Genomic DNA, 6207 nt, shown 5'->3' with positions numbered 1-6207 from the left:
GCTATTCACAAACAATGAAAAATAATGTAAAGCTAGCAGCACCCGCCCGCCCCGCCCTCACCCCATCTACCATTATGACTCTTGGCCAAAATTAACTTGACCGGTCCTGGCCAGTTGACTTGATCATGTGACTCTTGGCCAATTCATTTAAATGGATAACTGCAATTAGTCTACTGGCTTAGGAGATATGTTTGTTAACATTAGGGTTGCTTTTGTTTGTATGTAAAATTATGTAAAGTAATTTTAAAGCCTGACTACTGTTCAGGTTTCAAATGTTTTATAGTTTGAAAGCTATTCAGCAGTACACCTTTCTTAGTTTCAGGGACAAATCAAAGAGTGAAAAATTCTCCCATTTCCTACATCCTGGAATCTAAAGACGTGGACAGACAAATCAGTTACTTCAAGATAAAAAGGGACAGGCCTTCTCCTGTGTCAGCTGCTTGGTGGCAACTGCCTATTTACACATACCTTCCTCACAGTAGATGGGGGATATGGCACCTGCCTACACAAATAACATCTGAATTAGGTAAACAAAAATATTTCTATCACAAAGAAATACACAGTTTCATACTTCGAAGTAAGTCAAGGTGGTGTTTAATGGTACTGCTCTTATAAGTTACAATTTACAAAATCCAAAATTAAAACCCTTCATAGTCGTATCAGTTTATCTGCATTAAAAACAGTTACCAAAACAGTATTATACACGTCAATAAAGCATCACTCCAAAAGTGTTTGTGTACAAAAGCATAAACATTAGGAAATATAAAACACACATCTAGTATTTATCAATAAAAGCAAAATGTTAGTCATAGAATAGAGTGAAGAAAATTCCTCAAAGAATAATTTTTGTGGTCCTAGTGCAACTTTAGTAAGTCTACTCAGGAGAATTTTCACCTGTCCAAATCTGTATTGCATTTATGTATGTCAGTATTTCTACTTGACCATTATGACTGATGGCAAGCCTAGAATGGGTGACAAATGCAATATACTCTTTAAAAAAATCACCATTGTTATTTTTTAAATATATTAAAAGAACTGGCTTTCATATTCCTTTTTTTTATGCTGCTTTGTTTATACCTGTTCCCTACTCCAGTAGGAAAATCATTCAAAATTATTTTAGCATATACACACAGTCGAAAGCAGCCCAGAATTTCCAGATATGGATATAAACATCCATCACTCAGCTTTTTGCAGTAGGAATTTGCATATTCTGGTTCATGAAAATCAAGGGAAGATGTCTTGGAGTGGTCCTTTTACTGAGAACAGTGTCATGTGGCATCTTTATAATTAGTAACAGTGGTCATATGACAATGGGCAAAGAAAGAAGCAGCAGAGATGCATAGGAGATAATAATATCTTGGTCTTAGTGAAGTAAGTAGGGATTTGTCACTGAATTCAATGGCAGTAGCAGCAGGCTGACAAAAAGCTGCTTAACAATATTGGGCATTTCACATGATTAAGGATACCATTTGCAGGAGGGTGTCAAGCATATAGCCCGCTGGGCCAGATCTAACTCACAAGGCAGCTAGTAGGCCATGGGATGCTGTGGGGGGCATGGCCCTTGGGCTGTAGTGGATAAGGTGATTGGCAGCAGGAGGGTGGGGACTGATACAGCTCTGGTTTGCCTGTTGCCATTGCTGTGGACCCAGTTTTTGGCCACTGGCCCCACTGTGGCATGGGGCATGCAGGGGCAATAGCAACTATGGCTGTGGCACAGGACATGCAGCAGGAGCTGGAGCCGAGTTGTGTGCCCTATACTGGAACTGCCTCTATTTGTGCTGGGTCAAAGCCAGAGCTACTACTAGATTGTGGCCTATGGCCCAGGGTGCAAGGTAAGCTTGACACCCTGGTACAGAATACACTTGGATTTGTGTCGAGTATTCCCAGAATATCAGTAACATGTAGCCAAGTTCACTGCAGGGCTTTACATCAGCATTTCAAGAGCTCAACACCATAAATAGTAGGAAGTCACCACAACTAGATTCTTACCCCTCCCTCCTAAAATGTTACATCCCAGAAGCTTTTTTTTTTTTCATTTTTCTGTAAGTTGCATTAAGAAAAATAGTACTTGAGAGTTTGCCAGTAGTTGCCATTACAAAGCTTGGAAGAGCCACATGTGAATTACTTTAATTCTCAAATTTGGTCTCATCTTGAGTAGTGAAGAAACTATCTAATTTGCATAATAGACACCATTGTTAATCAAAAGCAGAAAGAGTGTTTACTGCCATATTGATAACTGACACAGGGGACTGTTAGTTCCCTTTTGCTTTTGCAGACTATGAAATAAGAGTCGAATGTCAACTGTAGATGGGCCCAGATAATCTGGAATTACCAGCAATTTCAGTAGGATTGTGGTCTTTGGTATTCAAGGTTTAGCTAAAAGAAGAAAAGAAATTAGGTAAAGCCCAGAACTCAAGCATTAGAGAAATTAGTTGGGAAAGAAGATGGAAAAGAAAAAGCTACAATAATGATTCTCACTGGGATGGAGTAGCAAGGTGCCAGCAGAAACCTATTAATGACTCTTTCTTTAACAAATGGAAGAAAAACTGTATCTTGCATCTTCTAAAATCTCTTCACCAAACTTTTTATACAGCTGTTGCTTATTTTACAGCAAACACATTATAGGATGTGGTGAAGATGGTAATAACTAGTTGACTATTTTTTAGTTTTTCCCCAAAATAATTTACCTTATTTAGCCCTTCTTAGGTAAGATGTGACAGTGGTGAATTATTAAGAGGTCTTCATTGTCCAATCTGTTAAAAATATTTCCTCCAGTCCACTTAACATAGTTTATTCTCAAAGTGGATTAGATTAGTTAGTAACTGTCAATCACTTAGCTAGATGAACTGAGATTTTTCTTCTAAATAACAATATTAAAGCAAAGGAAGAAATTGCAGACAGTATCCATATAGAGTGTAAGAGGTAACTGACAATAAGCTATTTTGAAAAAATTCAGATTTCTCCCATTAACATATAAACACGTTTTTAATTTAGCAATACACACAGACATGTTCCCAAGTGTTTTAAAAAAAGGTGGTGCTGAACTGCTATAACACATTCTCACAATCTTTTCCTGTAGCAGAACCAAGACTGCTTTTGTCCTATACTCTGTTTTAGTTTTATGTGCCTTTTGCCATATTTTTTTCTCTGGTTATACTGTTAGACTCATTATTAATCGTATTGCATTTTATTTAATAAAACATAAGAGGATTCAAGTTGCTGTATAATAACTACATTTTCAGATACTATTGGCTTTGTACTTTTAGCCATCTACTTGAAGTATTACTTCAGAGAAACTTGTGCCCAGTCATGCTTTATTTTGCTTGTAATATTATCTATATTTTTAAAACTAAAACTTGGGAAATTTTACAAGAATGAATCACTACCAAAGTATGCCTCTTTCTGCTATGGTAAGGTTAGGAGCAACTTTTTTTCCCCATTTAAAAAAAATGTATTTAAAAGCATCAATGTCAGTAGATGATAACTTGTGCACTCATTCTTATCCTTTTAATAAGAAAATACCCCCTTGCTGCTAGGTCTAAAGCTTGCATCCATTTCCAGGGAAAAAATGCAATCTCAAGAGAAATCATGCTAGCAGTAGCCAGACACCCTTCGAGGTTGCTGTGGGAAGATTCCAGCTTTTAACAGATATACTGTTTTTATGAATGAAGATCTTTTAAAAATGTTTGAAAAAAAATCCACACACTGAAAGGATTTCTTTTTTTAACATCATTAAAACTTGCACTGACGTGGAAGAAATGTGCTAACAAAAAGATAGGCAATCATGCCACTAAAGTGTAGGTCTGCTTTATAGATTTGACTTCTTTTTTATATTTGTATGCTACCAATTTATTTAAGAAAATGTTTTTTCTTAGAAACAGCCAACCCTTTGCCAGCCACAACTCTCCCCACTACAACTCAGGGAGCAGCACCGAGGGGCATCAGCTGAGCATTCTGTGCTCTCATAATCCTTGGATGCATATCAGCCCTTAGAGGCCTGTTGCCGGCCTAGTGTGGCTTTAGGGCTGCTGTTTTAAATTGCTTGGGGAATTGAACTGGCTCCTGACTGTTCCCATTAGTAGGGAGGTGGAAAGCTGTAATGCCCACAATGTCCTATGAACTATTTGGGTCCTTCAGCGAATGTAGCTAAGGCTCTGATCCAGAATCCTTGTTGTTTGTCTGGGGCTAAATTGTGCCTGGATGCTTAAAGGAAGCACTCCCTTGAGCAGCCTCTGGGCACAACCAGAGCCTCCAAATTAAAACAGTTTGTGCTCCCTGTGTACCTACCAGAGCATGCATTATAGAAGAAGTGTGGTCATGTCTATCTGCCTCTGACGTATTAGCCCAGCTCCTGATCTTCCAAGAAATGGTCTATCTTTTGATTCCCTATCCTTCAACTGAAACTGCATGTTGCCCTCACACTCTAATGGCACAACAGTAGATAGCTGAATTTTGGTTATGGATTCATTTTAGAAGATTATTAAAATCTGACTCTGTGGCAGTAATAATAATTTATTATTAAACATTAATTATTATTAAACAATTATATTTATTGTGCATCTTAATAACATGTTCAAGCTATGATGCTTTATGGCATTTTAAAAGACCCAAATTCTAATGCTGTCCCATGCCAGACTACAACAACAGGAAAGCAAATCAGTCTTCACAGGCTGGGTTCAAGGAGGGGCAGGCTGGTTGTATCCTTGACAGTTCTGAGTAGGCCACTGCCTGGAGCAAGTAATGGCATTCCACTTTTAACTATGGAATATTGTGAAAATAACACTGCTAACTTTTTTTTTAACATTTCTCTTTCACCAGGACATCTGCGTATGTAAAACTGTATTGTCCATCAACATGGAAAGTTTTAAAAACAGAGTACCTGGATGCAAACAAATGCAAGCACAGGAACAGAATCTGTCTGTGCAAAGAGCCCTCCCTTTAGGTGTCCTTCCATGAGGCTGAGCTACAAATGAAATTCCTCATCTATGTGCAAGAAATGCTCCCTACTAGTACCTATAAAACTATCCAAACAGGATAGAAAATGCTCCAGCAAGACTCTTTACAGGAGTTAGGGTTTACAGGGTTGGATAAAAAGCTTGGCTAGCAGTAATTTTTTTTAAAAAAAACCTGAATCAGTCCTATTTTCACATGTTTCTTTACTCATTACTAACACGATAAAGATTAGGAGGAAAACCTTGACTAAGTGAGAGGCACCGGGGAAAAAGATCAAGATGGAAGCAATCTCGAATTAAAAACATTTTTCCAATGTAAAAACCAAGGAATAAGGTATTGTACACCAAAAATATATATAAAAAAATCTTCCTGTATAACAAATCTAAGTCCATGCTCTTAATTGAATGGGTGTGTACAGAAATCCAGCTGTACAGCATTTACACTTCCTTTTTCCTACAGGTTAAAAAAATTACTATTGCTGATTTGCAATCTCTTATCTTCTAGAAGTCCAGAATATGGTTAAAATGCCCCTGAAATGACAAAATTCACAAGTCACAAAACAATAAGTTTACTTAAAACTGGTGGCAACATTTATTTTGAGTGTGCTCTTTGTCATAGATGAGAAACTATTAGTTAAACTAGAAACATCTCATCTTGATTATGCGAATAACATAGCAAACAACTTACTGATACAAAAAATCAAGAAATTTTTCTACGTAATTTGTATGGGAAACAGTGCCCTGTTTTGGATAAGAGTTTCAGATGCCTGATTAAAAATATAACCATGCAAGAAGAAAACAAGAGAACCGTATACAATACACTGATAACTTTTACATCACAATGGTAACTGTAACATGTTAGAGATGTTCCCATTTTGATTTAAACATAAAATATTTAACATGTGCAGAGTAGAATGAGGATCTATTTTCTGGTTAAGAAGTTTTCTTTGAAAGTAACTTGTGTATTTTTATTTATATTACGTATTTAAATGAGAATAAATACATTATTGGTGTGTGCATAGTTTACAAATGGATCAAACAGTAGGGCTGTGCAAAGCTTCAGGTGGTGATTTGATTCAGAGGAGATTCGGCCCAATTCGGTGGCTGAACCTCCGAATCCAAATTGAACCAGGGGACCAATTTAAAGGCCTGAATTGATTCAAAGCTCTCTGAATCTTCAGAAAGCTTTGATGATTTGGGCAGTCCCCGGTGCCTGCAGCAGGGAGCTGCAGCTGACTCCAGCTGGTAAGTAGGG

The 6207-nt window shown here is 37.3% G+C and overlaps 1 long non-coding RNA gene across 1 annotated transcript in view; it reads right to left on the bottom strand.

Annotated features, from left to right (window-relative positions):
- Positions 1-577: 577 nt before the first annotated feature.
- Positions 578-6207, bottom strand: part of LOC109324192 — a 12199-nt gene continuing 6569 nt past the window's right edge. The window contains exon 4 of the long non-coding RNA XR_002104872.1: positions 578-5483. This is a non-coding gene — a long non-coding RNA (uncharacterized LOC109324192). The remainder of the gene's footprint in view (positions 5484-6207) is intronic.

Source organism: Crocodylus porosus, unplaced genomic scaffold (genome assembly GCF_001723895.1).
Source record: "Crocodylus porosus isolate Cpor-Errol unplaced genomic scaffold, CroPor_comp1, whole genome shotgun sequence".
Lineage (NCBI taxonomy): Eukaryota > Metazoa > Chordata > Crocodylia > Crocodylidae > Crocodylus > Crocodylus porosus.
Note: the sequence above shows the minus strand (reverse complement) of the source record. Positions and strands in the feature narration are given on the sequence as shown.